Below are 16,954 nucleotides of genomic sequence, written 5' to 3'. Positions count from 1 at the left end.
ATCCGATTCAACCGCCCTTCGGCCAACTAGCCAATAATATTCTCCAAACCCCCCTCCCCCCTCTCCCTCTCCACTCCATTCGCTCCGCCAAAGCCGCCCTCCCGGCCGCGCCGATACATCGGTGTCGTGGTTTAGCGATCCTCTCGCTCCCACAATACGCTCTCGTAGACTGCCGTCCTCTAGCCGCGCCGCCACCTCTGGCTACGTTCTTGTGGAGGCGCACGGCGGTCAGAGCCGCCACCGCTGGCGACGTTCTTGTGGAGACGCACGGCGGTCAGCTTCTCCCACGGTACGTGCATTCTAGACTGAGGCCCCGTTCATGTCGGTGTAGCGCTGAATGTTAGCTGATAGACGATGTTAATCTCACTGTTTGCCGAAGTAGTTTACTGTCAATATGCTCTGCTTCAGAATCTTCCTTGCCCTGTTCTGCACTCAATCTTCTTAGCTGAGATGGCATGCCAAGGCCGATTAGTTGCTAAAATATCCTACCATATATTTATTGTGACGTAGATTGCCATGGTCTAGTAGCCAATCTGTTAGGTGAAATAGCTCTACACCGTTTTATACTCGATCTTTGTTGCTGCGATGGCCTTCGATAGTTCGATGGCCATGTGCTCGGCCTCATTGACTGCTGAAACAACCTGCCATAATTTGGCACTCAAATCAGTTTGCTGAATTAGCTTTACATATATTTCGTTACTTAGATCTGCTCGTCCAAATATCTTGCCATAGCTTTAGACATCGACCTAGGTATTTTTTTCTGGACTTCATAAAAAGCATATATGTTTTCCTTTAATATCTAGTAGAAGAACTAATTTGTATGTCTAACAGATGGACATGACTTGGATAACTTCTGCTTGAAGATTCTCCGCTGCATATGTCGAGAGGGTTGAAAACTTCATGAACTTTATCAGAGCTGAGTACGGTAGTCCAAAATCAGATGTGCTCTGCCCGTGTAGCAGTTGTATGAATTCAGTTACAAGACCCCAGTCAACTGTGCAAAATCATCTACACTTGTATGGGATGTCGGTCATATATACTAGGTGGGTTCATCATGGTGAAGCTGTGAACATCAATGTTATTGACTACGTGGAAGCAGCAGATCACCATCTTGATCTGCTTGATGCTCAGGTGGAAGAGGAGGAGGGGGTGGTGGTGGCGGAGCCAATGAGTGTGACCAACATTGAAACAATGCTACGAAATGCTCGTGCATTCCGTGAACTTTCACCTGCAGAAAAAAACGGTGGGCCCGCATGTTGGAATAATGCAACGTTGCTGTCACCCCAGGAAATAAGCTGTCAGTATTCTCAGCTATGGTCACCTTTCTTCAGGTGAAGACATCTGACGGATGACCAACAAATCATTCGATGCAATGTTGGCTGCTTTCCGCAAATCTTTCCCAGATGCGTCTGAGCTGCCACATACCTATAGTAAAATGAAGAATTTCCTTCGTGCAGTTGGAATTGGATATGATATGATCCATGTTTGTAAGAATAATTGTGTTCTGTTCCGGAAGGATTATGCCAACTTAAGTGAATTCCCGAAATGCAAATCATCAAGATGGAAAGATGGCGATGTTGTAAAGAGGATTCCTCATAATGTTCTAAGACATTTTCCAATTACACCAAGATTGCAGAGGTTGTTTCATGATGCTGAAACAAGAGAGGATGTACTGTGGCATTCTAGGAACCAGGAGTACAGAGATCAGAATGTAATGAGCCATCCATCTCATGGTAGTGAGTGGAAAACCTTCAATGATAAACACAAAGAGTTTTCTGCTGACCCGAGAAACATTAGACTTGGCTTAGCTCTAGATGGATTTAACTCATTTGGCCACCAGCGCGCCACATATAGCATGTGGTCAGTGCATGTGGTCAACAGCTATGGAAGGGTGTTCTCACTCGAGACCTATATAGCAGCCCACCAGCTGATTTCTTTCTGCATGTTGTTATAATTTGGGGCATCCATGATTATCCGGCTTTGGGCACTATGTCAGGGCGAATGACACATGGTTACAATGCATGTGTTCGCTGTGACAGGAATCCGCTGTCATACGCAATACTTAGCAAGATCTGTTACATTGGTTACCGCCGTTTCCTTGCCAAGGACAAGCCGCATCCTAGAAAATACCGAAGACATGTGTTCAATGCAAAGCATGAAAACCGTGATGCGCCAAAGAGGCTCACCGCCGATGAGTTGCAAGTGGAATTAGAGAAGGTCAGGCATATTACACCAGGAAACCATCCTGGCAATGGTAGCGGGAAAAGGAAGCGTGGCAGGGTAGAAGAGAGATTATTGTTTACCCGCAGGTCCACTTTGTGGGACTTGGAGTATTGAAAAGATTTGGATCTGCGGCATAATCTTGATGTGATGCACATCGAGAAAAATATATGTGACAGCATTATCGGCACACTTCTTAATATTGAAGGCAAGACGAAAGATACCTTAAAAATCTAGGATTGATTTGACACACCTGGGTATCAGAAAGGATTTTCAGGTGCAAGATGAAGGTAAACCACGGGATATGGCACCAGCTGTGTACGTCTTGTACAAGGTAAAAAGAAAAGAATTCTGCGAGGTCCTGTCACGTGTGAGATTCCCACATGGATTTGCTTCCAACCCTGAAAGGAGAGTCAATGCAGATGGAAACAAGGTACAAGGGTTGAAAACTCATGACTGTCACGTCCTACTTCAGAGGGTTTTATCTGTTATCCTTAGAGGATTGGGCCGCCCTGACTTATACAGAGCAGTTGCAGAGTTGGGACAATTCTTCAGGGAACTCTGCGTTAGGAATATCAGGATAGATGCTTTGGAGCGTCTTAGAGACAAGATACCAACTATCCTATGCGACCTTGAGAAGATATAGCCTCCAGCCTTCTTTGATGTGATGGTGCATTTGGCTGTTCATCTACCTGATGAGGCACTACTTAGAGGTCCAGTACAGTATGGCTGGATGTACCCTATTGAAAGGCGGCTAGGCACTTTCAAGGGCTATGTTAGGAACAGAGCTAGACCCGAGGGTTCCATTGCAGAGGCCTACATTGCTACAGAAGCATTGACATTCTGCTCAAAATACATTGAAACAGCTGATCAGCTTAGCAAAGAGGTGGGTGAAGACAAACCCGGGCTCAATGTTTTCGATTATTCTGTTCGAGTTACACGGAAGAGTCGACAAGAGGACAAACCTAAAGATTTGGACAAAATGGTCTGGTATGTGTTGAATAACTGTCCTGAGATACTACCTTATATCAAGTAAGTGCAGTACTGCAGCTTATACATCGTAATCTACTAAACTTGCAGCACATTCTTATATATTTAGATGTTTGACGCGATCACTATGTTGTGCAGCATCTACAAAGAGGAGTTACTGCCGCAAAATCCAAGAAACATTGACAAACTGGTCAGGATTTGCGAAATGGTTCAAGAACCATGTAAGCTTTTGAAGTGCACTGTCAGTTTTTTTAATATATTGAGTACATAAGATGATCAGCTTGTCTATTTTCTAACCATAGGTTAAGAAGATGTGGGAGGGTGGGCAGGTAGTTGATGATGCCCTTTACTCACTAGCAATGGGTCCTGATACTCGGGTAAGACATTATGAATCTTGCGTTATTGGAGATGTGCGCTACAACACCCTTGCACGAGACGAAGGCAGGAAGACACAAAACAGTGCCATCATGAGCACGGATACATATGACAAAGAGACAACTGAAATGTATGCTAACATAATAGACATTGTTCAGTTGCAGTATATCTCCAGTTTCGAGGATCATCGGTGTGTGGTTCTGTTGTGCTGTCGTTGGTATAACCTGTTTTCCAGGATCGCAAAACCCAGAGCTGATGATTATTTCAAATCCATCAATGTCAAGGCGGCGTACCAGACAAACGAGCCTTTTATTTTGGCAAATCAAGAAGCACAGATATTTTTCTTGGAAGACACATTTGCACGTAGAGATGACTGGAGAGTATTGCACAAGTTTGAGAAGAGGAATTCGCTTAAGGAAGTTGCACAACAAGATGATGCTTACACTGCTCCTGATGTACAAGATAACACAGATGTTCCTAATATCTTTGAGAACCATCATGTCAATGACGCCGGCGAAAAGATTGCCTGTCGTGCTGTGGACATACAAGAGTTGATCAAGAAGAAGCCAACGTTTGAGGACGTTGAGGACGAAGAAGAAGACACCATGGGGAATTACGATTCAGACTGATATAGATGGCGAAGATGTTGATGTTGCTGCTGCGGATGATGATTACATTGCTTTTGTCGTATTTTCCTGCTAGAAGACGTTTTTTATCTACTATGTGAAATTGTGTTTGCTATGACAACTGAAGCCTGATGCACATGTTGTTTAGTATTTTGCTGTGAGAACATCAATTGTTATGTATGCTGATTTGTGTTTGGTGATTGTATGACAACTAAAACATGATGACATTGTTGTTTAGTTGTACTCATATTTGGCTGTGAAACTTGAATTTGATGACATAGTTTGCCGTTGGACTGCAATTTGCTCGACGTCTTCGAATGAGAACAAAGCTGAACAGACAGGGCCTCTGCTATTTATTTATTTATATGGACAAAAGGGGATACCCCCTGATTTCCGTTAATAGAAATCATTAGATGTTCACAACACTACGCCCAGCGTGCTACATAGGTTTCATTCATTACTAGTTTCAGCAAAGTGCTCATGTCGTAGCCACTGAATACATCACGAGTGCTACGTACACTGCAAATAAAGAGACAATCATCCTACAGAGCACATTGATTTTGCCCATTATCTTCACAAGCTCTTTCATCTCCTCATTGCTGTCAAGGCCGTTCAGCAGCTGTTGCTTGGCCATGATCAGAGGAACTGCATCTTTAACCTTCTGCTCTGCATCTTCCTCTTCTGCCGTTCCTTCAGTTACTTGTCCAACACCCCAACCTGCTGGTATTGGGATTCCTCGGCTAACCAAATAATCAGCGTAGTTGCATTCCCCCACATCAGCAACTTCCTAGAAATACAAATCACACGAATCTTCCCTTTTCTGCACGAATCAAATTGGAAGATCATCAACCAAACTATTAAAAAATTTAGCAACTGAAAGCAGCAGAACAACACTTAAACATATTATTACCGCATGATTCGGGCATTTGTAGAAGACTCGACCAGGGTTGTGGATTGTGGTTGAGACACGACGGATGACTCTGCGTGATTTGCAGCAGTGGCACCACACCAACGGTAGCGGGTTGCGATGAGCAATCGGCTGCGGTGCGCATGCCGGCGGGGGTGTGATGAGACCCACTGGAGATGGTACGGGTGGCGACTTGGCGCATATCTGGTTGTTGCCTGCTGAAGAGTAGGTGGATGAGCAGCCAGCGGACATGGTTGATGCGGCCAGAGCTTCTGATGCTAGGAAGAGTAAGTAGAGAAGAGGAGAAGCGAACGCTGGATATGTCAGTTTCATTACTTGCAGAGTAGCATAGCACCATATATAGTCATAGTCTAGGTTTGGATTCGAACCAACTACAGTAGCACGTCTTTCTTTTTTCTAAAACTCGGCAACGTCTCTTTACTGGTACACTAGCTTGTTCTGTACACCTTCCCAAGTCTTTGATTTTCTTTCTATATATAAAAAGTATGATACTTGATGTCTGCTTAATCAACAAACGATCGTGCCAACCTTGACCGTTGGATTGACATTCAACGTCTGTCGCGTTTCTTCAGTCTCTTGTTCCTCGAGCCGTCAAAGCCAAACCAGCGCCGGCAGGACCGCCTGCTCCTGCCTCCCATGGCTGGCTGTGATCTTCCCCGGCTCCTGTTTGTTCCCGTCCGAGGCCTCAGCATCGTCCTCCGCCTTGGTTCGCTCTCCGCGGCGCCGCCCTCCGGTGTTGTCGACATGGTCAACAACTGAGAGGAATAAGGAGATGACTGTACATGGTGAGGATGATAGTAGGGACCCAGCAGCGCGCGTAGTAATTTTGTTTTTTCGGGACGGAGAAGGGTATCAACTGGGTTGTGCGGGACCCATGGCCCGCCTAGCCCAGGCTTTTATTTCATATGTTTAGCACATGACCAGCCCAGTTTGTTTTTTTCCTTTCTGAAAATGGCTAGCCAGCTATTTTGTTTTTTGCAGAATAACCAACATAGGCCTACTTGCTTTTCTACGCCCTGCTGGGCCGGAAATCTTTCAAGACGAGGAGGGATGCATTTTGCCCAGAAAATGGGCTATAAGTAATAAGAAATGGGCTATAAGTAATAATAAATGGGCTGTAAAATGAAAAAAATACAGCAAACAGGCAATTAGTCCCAAAATACTGTTTTCTTTCGGATTTTGATATTTTAAATTTCATTGTTTTTGTGCGGGTAAAATTTCATTGAATTTAAATTAAGGTATATTTAGATTTAAAATTAATTTGAATCTGGCTAGAAATTTCGGGCTGTATGCTGTTTGGGACAGATTTGGAGGCTGACTTGTGGGTCTACTAGGTTGACGTGTACTTTGGCTTTGTCAACTTAGTCCACAAACGATTCTAGCAGCAGTGACCGTTGGATGTTAATCCAACGGCCGTGCTGCTTCTTCAATATCTGATCTTCTTGCTCCAGCCGCCCAAACCAGCTCCGGTGGGACTGCCTGCTCCCGCCTCCCGTGGCCGGCTGTGCTGCCGCACAGGCCGCACCGCCCCACCCTACTTCATTGCTGGCCAGACCATTCCTCTACTCACCCACACCTCCTGTTATTTTCCGACGATGGCAGCCGGACCAGTAAACCCTCGTACTCCCCACCGCGTGGGCAACCATTGCCGAGTCTTCCCCGGCTCCGTGTCTATCCCTTCCTAGGCCTCGCTGTCGTCCACCGCCATGGCGCTCTCGGCGCGGCCTGGTCAACATGGTCAACGAACGACATTCATCGGCCGAGGACTATATGAGCAAAATAATGATTCCTCCACCTGACAGCTGGGACCCACCAGAAGGGCCTTTGTATTTCGCGAAAAATGTTCCCCCCACTGACATGTTCGCACGCAAGGAAGTGCCTCCTTATTACGCACAAAAAAATGAATACCCCCTGCTAGCTGGGACCCACCATAGTGGGAGGATGACTTGTTGGCCAACTAAGTTGATGGGGACGGAGGGCTTTGTCTACTTAGTCAAGATGAATGATTCTAGCTCCAGTGACAGTATGATGTCCATCCAACGGCCGTAGTGCTTCTTCAACCTCTAGTCTTCTTGCTCCAGCCGCCCAAAGCAGCGCCGGTCGTGCCGCATGCTCCTGCCTCCCGTGGCCGGCTGTGCTGCCATGGAGGGCTCACCGCCCCCTACTATTCCCACCACTGGCCAGGCCCTACGGCGATGGCAGCCTCACACCGTAGCCGAACCAGTGAACGCTCATACTCCTCTCCGCGCGGGCTTCCACTACCGCGTCTTCCCCGGCTCCGCGTCTCCCCTTCCTAGGCCTCGCCGTCATCCACCGCTGTGGTGCTCTCGGCGCGGCCTGGTCAACGTGGTCAAGGAATGACTTCCATCAGACGTGGACTATACGTGGAGAGGCTGACAGCTGGGTCCACGACCGCAGCAAGGAAGTGCCTCCTTATTACATGGAAAATAATGATTCCTCCACTTGACAGTTGGGACCCACCGGACGGGCCACTGTATTTCGCGGAAAAAATGTTTCCCCCTGACTACTGGGACCCACTAGCTTCATCTTCACACGCAAGGAAGTGCGTCCGGGCAAAAAAAAATGATTCACCCCCCCTGACTGCTGGGACCCACCAGCTACACCTTCGCACGCAAGGAAGTGCGTCCGGGCAAAAAAAAACAATTTGCCCCCCTGACTGCTGGAACCCACCGGCTACATCTTCGCAAGTAAGGAAGTGTGTCCGGGCAAAAAAAAAAACAATTCGCCCCCTTGACAGCTGGGACCCACTAGCTACATCTTCGCAGGCAAGGAAGTGCCTGACAGTCGAGACCCACCTGGTCGAAGCATACGTAGCATTGTCATTCTGGTCGCTAACGTGTACGTACATACTGGTCGATGTAGAGGCGCGCACATGTCGTAGTAGAGGCGCGCACGTAGCATGTACACGTACGTACAACGGCAGTGTGCAAGAAAGAAAATACGGCCATGTATGTGTACATACGGGCGGGGTCTCGAACGCCTACTCGCGCATACGTACGGCCAGGGCTCATGTACATGGCTGGGTCGGAAACGGAGAAACAGTGTCGTCGTCGTGTTCATGGGGAGGCAACGGAATGTGTCTTGTTCATGGGGAGGCAACGGAATGCATCGTGTTCATCGGGAGGCAACGGAATGCGTGGGAGCCAACCGGCTGGGTCGGAACGGAATGCGTGGTCGTGTTCATCGGGAGGGCTTGGACGGAACAGGCGATGGAAACGAGGCCTGGCGTACCGCACAATGGAGGAAACAGACCTCCTACGTTCGGAACGGGGTCCTGTTGATCGGGAGGGGTGTGGCATACCGCAAAACAGAGGAAACGGACCTCCTACGGTCAAAATGGGGGTCCTGTTGATCGGGAGGGGTGTGGCGTACCGCAAAACGGACGAAACGGACCTCCTACGGTCGAAACGGGGGTCCTGTTGATCGGGAGGGGTGTGGCGTACCGCAAAAAGGACAAAATGGACCTCCTATGGTCGAAACGAGGGTCTTGTTCATCGGGAGGGGTGTGGCGTACCGCAAAACGGGACTCCACGGGATACTGTTCATCTCCACCATCGACCTCCTCCAGCCTCCACGGGCTACCGTCGACCTCCTCCAGCCTCCACGGGCTACCGTCGACCTCCTCCAGCCTCCACGGGCTCCTGTTCATCCAGCCTCCACTGTGCGCTACTCCACCGGCTACTGTTCAACCACCCCTCCACGGGCACCCCTCCACCATCTACTGTTCATCCAGCCCTCCACACCACGGGGTCCTGTTCAACCACCCCTCCACACCACGGGGTCCTGTTCAACCACCCCTCCACAGGCACCTCTCCACCGTCTACTGTTCATCCAGCCCTCCACACCACGGGGTCCTGTTCATCCAGAGGCAACGCCACCGCTCACTGTTCATCCAACCCCCCCGCAAGGCTCACTGTTCATCCAATCGATCGGCTTCAGTTAGCAGCAGTAGCGAAGGAATCGCTCGATCGGGTTCAGTTAACAGCCATCGATCGATCGATCGCTCGGGTTCAGTAACGCGTAGCCTGCAGTGCAATCGTTCGGGTTCAGTTAGAGCCCAACGCCTCGCTCAGGTTCAGTTAGAGCCAACGCCTCGCACAAACACGCGTACGTGTACGAGAAAAACGCGCATCGCTCGTCCCCTGACCTCCCACCGTAACCGAGAACTCCCCGAAATTTTCCTCCCCCTCGCTTCTACCACGGTTTGTTCCGTCATGGACGGCCCAAAGAATGTCATGCAGCTGCGTCTCCAGTCCGCCCAGGACGAAAAGCCCATTTTCTGTCATGATTTTTTTGTCATAAAAGTAGGAGCCCACCACATCTATGATGATACCGGGTTTTGTCACAATTATCGTCATAGAAGTGTCATATGCATGACAGGAAAAAAATTCGTTCGGCCCAAAATGTCACGGATGTGTCTTTTTTTTGTAGTGCCTGAACCTGCTCTATCAGGATACAGTGCGAAAAATGGGTGTAGACCCCTCGAGGATCAAACCCACCAAAACCACTATCAAGGGCGTCATCCCAGGTGTAGAGGCCCATTGCACGGGCTCAATCACACTGGAAGTAGTCTTCGGATCCCCGGACAACTTCCGAAGCGAGGAGTTAATCTTCGACATCGTCCCATTTCGCAGTGGCTATCACGCACTGCTCGGACAAACTACATTTGCAAAATTCAATGCAGTACCGCATTACGCATACCTCAACCTCAAGATGCCAGGACCTAGGGGGTCATAACAGTAAATGGAAACACAGAACGCTCGCTTCGCACGGAAGAGCACACTGTGACCCTCGCAGCAGAAGTAAAAAGCAGCCTTTTAAGGCAAACCACTAATTCGGCGATACAGCCCTCGGACACCTTCAAGCGAGTCCGGAGTAAACTGCAACAGGATAGCCTGGCATGTTCAGAGCTCACCTAGCAATTCGGCCCCCGTCCCAGTCCCAGTCAAGCGACGAAATCCGTACCGCGCGTACATAATTATGCACTGAAAATACCATGGACATAGGCAGGGGCACGATCAGGGCACGTCCCGCAATGCGGCTTAACCGCCCTAGGGGATGTATACCTTTATCATTTTTTCTCTTTCAGGATCTAGCTCTCTGGAAGCCCTGTCCGGCAGTACGATGGCCGGACACACTACAGGAAGGAAAAACCAAGGAGGCAATAAGCTAAGATGTACACAGGAACCCTCAGGTGGTCTCTAATAATAATTGATATACCCGCTTTCTACTATCTATACGCAGCTTGCCCTTGGATAGGCCATGTCAAATATTCCTACTGTTTTCTTATTGCACCACTTGTACCAATACGCTTCGACGTATTATTTAAAAAACAATGCATAGCATTAGTCTATTATTGCATTATTCATCCGTTTTTTCTTATATGTTCATTTACGACAATCCGTACCCGTACATTTGGGTATGGTCAGTATGCCAGGGGCTTTTGTTTACCCCATAGCACGATAAGTCCGAACACTTTCGACAGTGCGGCACCCCAAACTTATAGCATTATATGCATCAGCTCTGAATCATGTCTTGGGTCAATAGTTGGGTTTGCCCGGCTCCCATGCTTTGGTACCTTACGTTCCGCTATATCGGCTAAGGTAGCGGTGGGAGAACTACTGCGATTGTGTCACGGTTCTTCTGGACGAGCACCTTAGTAGAGAAAGCCGAAAACTGACTGTCATGATAAGGCGAGAAACTGGTCGCTGTTCGAGAGGTCTCAAGTCCTTAAAGAATTTTTCCGCTTCGGGCGAGGAGTCAGCCTTGTCCGGCTTAGGCGTGTATAGCGCCCCAAATTCGGCCTTCCGAATACTAGGGGCTTCGCCAAAATTTAAAATTGTAGACTTCTATGGCTAAGTGAGAGTGATAAAGCCTTATAGTCCGATTGCCTGGTGCGTTGCGCTGAACACCTCCCATGAAGGACCCAAAATTGGGGTAAAGAGTGTTTAGGTTTATCCCGAACTCCCCAGTACTAGTTACATGGGGGCAGAAGCCGACGACTGGCCAACTCTCAGATTTCATAAACGGTCGCACAGAAGGTAATATTTTAAATTAAAAAAGCGTCGCACAGCGCAAATGAACTCATTTGATATTACAGGATCACATGAGCATGTTCATTCAAAAATTACATCCCTGGCACATTCATCCGCCACAAGGCGGGAACCCTTCAGGACACTCTCATAATACATTTTGGGGCAGCGATGCTCCTTGCCCTCCGGAGGCCCCTCCTTCACCAGCTTCACGGCGTCCAGCTTCGCCTAGTGCACCTTCACCCGGGTAAAAGCCCTGCGCGCACCCTTGATGCAGACGGACCGCTTTATAACTTCAAGCCGTGGGCAGGCCTCCACAAGCCGCCTCACTAGACCGAAGTAGCTGCCAGGCAGGGGCTCGCCAGGCCACATCCGGACTATAAGGCCCCTCATGGCCTGTTCGGCTGCCTTGTGAAGCTCGACCAGTTGCTTCAGCTGGTCGCTCAAGGGCACGGGGTGTTCGGTCCCAGTATACTGAGACTAGAACAACTTCTCCGTCGAGCTCCCCTCCTGAGCTCGGTAAAACTCTGCGGCATCCAGTACACTGCGGGGAAGATCTGCAAACGCCACTGGAGAACTCCGAACTCGGGTAAGTAAAAGGAAAGTTTCCTCCACATGCTTGCTTTGCATAATGAATGCCTTACCCGTTGCTATCTTCTTCACCGCATCAATCTCCTAGAGGGCCTTGTGGGCTTCAGCCTTGGCGCTCCGGATGTTTTCAAGCGCCTGCGCGAGCTTGGACTCTCACGTCTTAGAGTCAAGCTCCAAGGCCTCGTGCTTTTTGGCGAGAGCCTCGAACTCTTGCTGCACCTCGCCTACTCGGGCTTCTTGGTTCTCCCGCTCAATGCGTTCCTTGGCCGCTTTGTCTTTGGCCTCGGACAGCGCCTTCTTTAAGGTCGCCACTTCGGTCGTGGCCCCTAGCAAATCATGATGATTCTATTACTTTACACCCAAACTTCTTTTTCAATATATAGACAAGGGTATTTCTTACATTTGCTCTCCTCGAGCTGCCTCTTGGTAAGGCCGAGCTCGTCCTCGGACCACTCGAGGTCCTGCTTCAGCGCAAAGACCTCCACAGTACGTGCGGCAGCGGCCAGCAGTGAAGCCTGCACATACACATAGACATTTTTCTGCTTAGACTCCTAGGTTACCATTTGATCCTTTATTCGGCCTTTCTTTGTGAACGCCGAACAGAGCATCCGGGGCTATTGTCCATGCGGTAATATTTTCCTATACTTGCATTTCTTACCTCAAAGCATGTTAGGAGGCTGGCACAAGCTTCGGTCAGTCCGTTCTTGGCAGACTAAACTTTCTCGATCACCGCACTCATGATAGTGCAGTGCTCTTCGTCGATGGAAGCGCCGCAAGGCACTTCCAGCAAGTTGTCCGGCGCCTCCGGCTGGACAGAGGCCACCGGCATGGGCGGCTTGCTCCTCTTAACGGGGGTCGCCTGCTGGAGTCCGGAACTTCCGAAGGTTCCACCGCAGTGTTCGGCTGGGAGCCGAACTTGGAGCCCGTGGGGATTTTGCTCCCTTTGCGCCTATGGTCCGGAAGGTCGCCTCGAGATGGCCCCAGGACTACCTCCCCTTGGCCCGGTGCCTGTTGAGACAACACTTCGACGTTGTCCACAGGGCAAGGGGTGGAGGTGGTCGAAAGTGAATCGCTATTCATATCCGATGAGTCCAAAGAACCGTCCGACGAAGATACGTCGATACGGGCTCGGACGGGCTGCATAATCATATTCGGCATAAGTAGAAGCAGTGCAATAAAACATACCATGAATTACTATGGTATCCGGATACTTACGACTTCGCCAGGGGCTTGTCCCTGGGGAACCACTCGTCGTCACTGTGGGCGGCCGTAGTGGAGCAGTCCGGATGGAGGGTCCTTCCCTTCTTGGACCCTTCGGCCTCCCCGGTTGGGTCGGCCTTCCTTTTATTATCTCCCCCGGATGGGGGGGAGACCTTTCCTCTTGCTCCTCCTCATCTTTGTGGGAGGAGTGCGCGTCGGAGTCATCGGACGATGAGTCCGATACAACCTTACGCTGGAGACCCTTTTGGGTCCCCGTGGCCTTCTTCTTGGTCTTCTTCACCGGCACCTTGTAAGGTGCCGGAGTCAGCATCTCCGTTAGGAGAGCATCTGCAGGATCTTCGGGCAGGGGGGCTGGGCAATCAAGCTGCTCCGCCGTCTTTATCCAGTCCTGTAAATGACATAGAAGCTTAGATCCTGCATATGACTTAACTGGGGCAAGTAAATACCCTGAGAGATATAAAAACTTACCGGATTGGCGCGGCGCTTTGCGCTGAGTCCGCGGTCCTCAGTGAGGGAAGGAGGTACCTCGGCGCCCTTGAACAGCACCCTCCAGACGTCCTCGTGCATCATGTCATAGAGCTCTTGCAGCGTCTGGTGCTTGGCCGAGTCAAACTCCCACAAATTGAATACCCGTCGTTGACACGGGAGGATCCGGCGGAAGAGCATGACCTGGACCATGTTGACGAGCTTGATTTTCTTGCTCGTCATGTTCCTAATGCAGGTCTGGAGTCCGGTCAGCTCTACTGAAGAACCCCAGGACAGGCCCTTCTCTTTCCAGGAGGTGAGCAGCGTGGGGATTCCGGATCGAAATCTGGGGGCCGCCACCCAGTTGGAGTCACGTGGCTCGGTGATGTAGAACCACCCCGATTGCCACCCCTTTATGGTATCCACATAGGTGCCCTCGAGCCAGGTGATGTTAGGCATTTTGCCCACCATGGCGCCTCCGCACTCTGCCTGCTGGCCAACCACCACCTTCGGTTTGACATTGACGGTCTTCAGCCATAGGCCGAAGTGGGGCCTGATGCGGAGGAAGGTCTCGCACACGACGATAAACGCCGAGATGTTGATGATGAAATTGGGGGCCATATCATGAAAATCCAGCCCGTAGTAAAACATGAGCCCGCGGACAAACGGGTGGAGGGGAAATCCCAGTCCGCGGACTAAATGGGTAAGAAAAACTACCCTCTCATGGGGTTCGGGCGTAGGGATGACCTGCCCTGCATTTGGCAGCCGGTGCGCGATATCCGCGGCCAGATATCCGGCTGCCCGTAACTTTACGATGTTCTCATCCAGTTGCCTCCTGCTCCGGACATGCTTGGAGTGGTTTGAGAAGAAGAACACGAGCTTGGGCGCTGGAGCTCGAGTGCGTGAGAATGGATAAGCAAGGAGGTAGAAGGCGTGGGTAAAAGGGGATGAATCCTTGTCCCTTTATAAGGGCGAAATAGGCGATGCGCCTCCCCACTTGCCTGATAAAATCACTTATTCCCCAGGCGTCGTAGTTAATGGCGCGGTGGGGTTAACCACGTCCGTGTTGATGAGAATCCCGTAATAAGGGGGACACGATCTCTGCTTTGACAAGACGTGTCAAGAAAATCGCCCGGTGATGTGTGCGGTGCTGCTTGAGAAAAACGGTTTGGATAATGACCGGGCCACGACATGACGTCGTGCTGTCAGAACGCGTCAGCATATTAGATTTGTGGAAATATTATTCTCTCTATGGTAGTATGTGGAACTTTTTTTGCAGAGACGAACACTATTATGGTGTTCAAAATCTTCTATGGAGTATTCGGAGGAGGAACCCGCCTTGCAATGCTGAAGACAAAATTGCACGCCGGACTCATCGTCATTGAAGCCTGGTTCAGGGGCTACTGAGGGAGTCCTAGATTAGGGGGTCTCCGGACAGCCGGACTATATCCTTTGGACGGATTGTTGGACTATGAAGATACAAGATTGAAGACTTTGTCCCATGTCCGGATGGGACTTTCCTTGGCGTGGAAGGCAAGCTTGGCAATACGGATATGTAGATCTCCTCCCTTGTAACCGACTCTACGTAACCCTAGCCCCCTCCGGTGTCTATATAAACCAGAGGGTTTAGTCCGTGGGACAATAGGCAATCATACCAAAGGCTAGCTTCTAGGGTTTAGCCTCTACGATCTCGTGGTAGATCAACTCTTGTAATACTCATATCATCAAGAACAATCAAGCAGGACGTAGGGTATTACCTCCATCAAGAGGGCCCTGAACCTGGGTAAACATTGTGTCCCCTGCCTCCTATTACCATCCGCCTTAGACGCACAGTTCGGGACCCCCTACCCGAGATCCGCCGGTTTTGACACCAACATTCTTCTAGATAGATCTTGCATGATCGTAGGCAAAATTTTGAAATACTACATTCCCCAATAGTGGTATCCGAGCCCGGTCTATGCATAGATGTTATATGCACGAGTAGAACACAATGAGTTGTGGGCGATAATAGTCATACTGCTTACCATCATGTCTTACTTTGATTCGGCGATATTGTTGGACGGACCGGCCCAGACCGACATTACATGACCGCATTCATGAGACTGGTTCTACCGACATGCTTCGCACACAGGTGGCTAGTGGGTGTCTGTTTCTCCAACTTTAGTTGAATCGGGTTTGACTACGCCTGGTCCTTGTTGAAGGTTAAAACAACACACTTGATGAAAAATTGTTGTGGTTTTGATGTGTAGGTAAGAACGGTTCTTGCTAGAAGCCCGTAGCAGCCACATAAAACTTGCAACAACAAAGTAGAGAACGTCTAACTTGTTTTTGCAGGGCATGTTGTGATGTGATATGGTCAAGACGTGAAGATATAAATTGTTGTATGAGATGATCATGTTTTGTAATAGTTATTGACAACTAGCAGGAGCCATATGGTTCTTGCTTTATTGTTTGAAATGCAATCGCCATGTAATTTCTTTACTTTATCACTAAGTGGTGGCGGTAGTTGTAGAAGCAATAGTTGGTGAGACGACAACGATGCTACGATGGAGATCAAGGTGTCAAGCCGGTGATGACGGTGATCATGACGGTGCTTTGAAGATGGAGATCAAAGGCACAAGATGATGATGGTCATATCATATCACTTATTTGATTTGAAGTGATGTTTATAATTTATGCATCTTATTTTGCTTAGTACGGCGGTAACATTATAAGACGACCTCTCACAAAATTTAAAGTATAAGTCTTCTCCCTGAGTATGCACCGTTGCTATAGTTCATCGTGCCGAGACACCATGTGATGACCGGGTGTGATAAGCTCTACATTCACATACAACGGGTGCAAGCCAATTTTGCACACGCAGAATACTCGGGTTAAACTTGACGAGCCTAGCATATGCAGATATGGCCTCGGAACACTGAGACCGAAAGGTCCACCGCGAATCATATAGTAGATATGATCAACATAGTGATGTTCACCATTGAAAACTACTCCATCTCACGTGATGATCGGACATGGTTTAGTTGATATGGATCACGTGATCACTTAGATGATTAGAGGGATGTCTATCTAAGTGGGAGTTCTTATAGTAATATGATTAATTGAACTTTAATTTATCATGAACTTAGTGCTTGATAGTATTTTGCATGTCTATGTTGTTCTAGATTAATGGCCAGTGCTACTGCTCCTTTGAATTTTGATGCATTCCTAGAGAAAGCTAAGTTGAAAGATGATGGTAGCAACTACATGTTCTGGTTCCGTAACTTGAGGATTATCCTCATTGCTGCACAGAAGAATTACGTCCTGGAAGCACCGCTAGGTGTACCACCCGTGCCAGCAACTGCAGGCATTGTGAATGCCTGGCAGACACATGTTGATGACTACTCGATAGTTCAGTGTGCCATGCTTTACGGCTTAGAACCAGGAATTCAACGACTTTTTGAACGTCATGGAGCATATGAGATGTTCCAGGAGTTGAAGTTAAT

This window comes from Triticum dicoccoides, chromosome 5A, assembly GCF_002162155.2.
Source record: "Triticum dicoccoides isolate Atlit2015 ecotype Zavitan chromosome 5A, WEW_v2.0, whole genome shotgun sequence".
NCBI lineage: Eukaryota > Viridiplantae > Streptophyta > Magnoliopsida > Poales > Poaceae > Triticum > Triticum dicoccoides.
The sequence above is the reverse complement of the archived record's forward strand: the minus strand, read 5'-3'. Positions refer to the sequence as shown.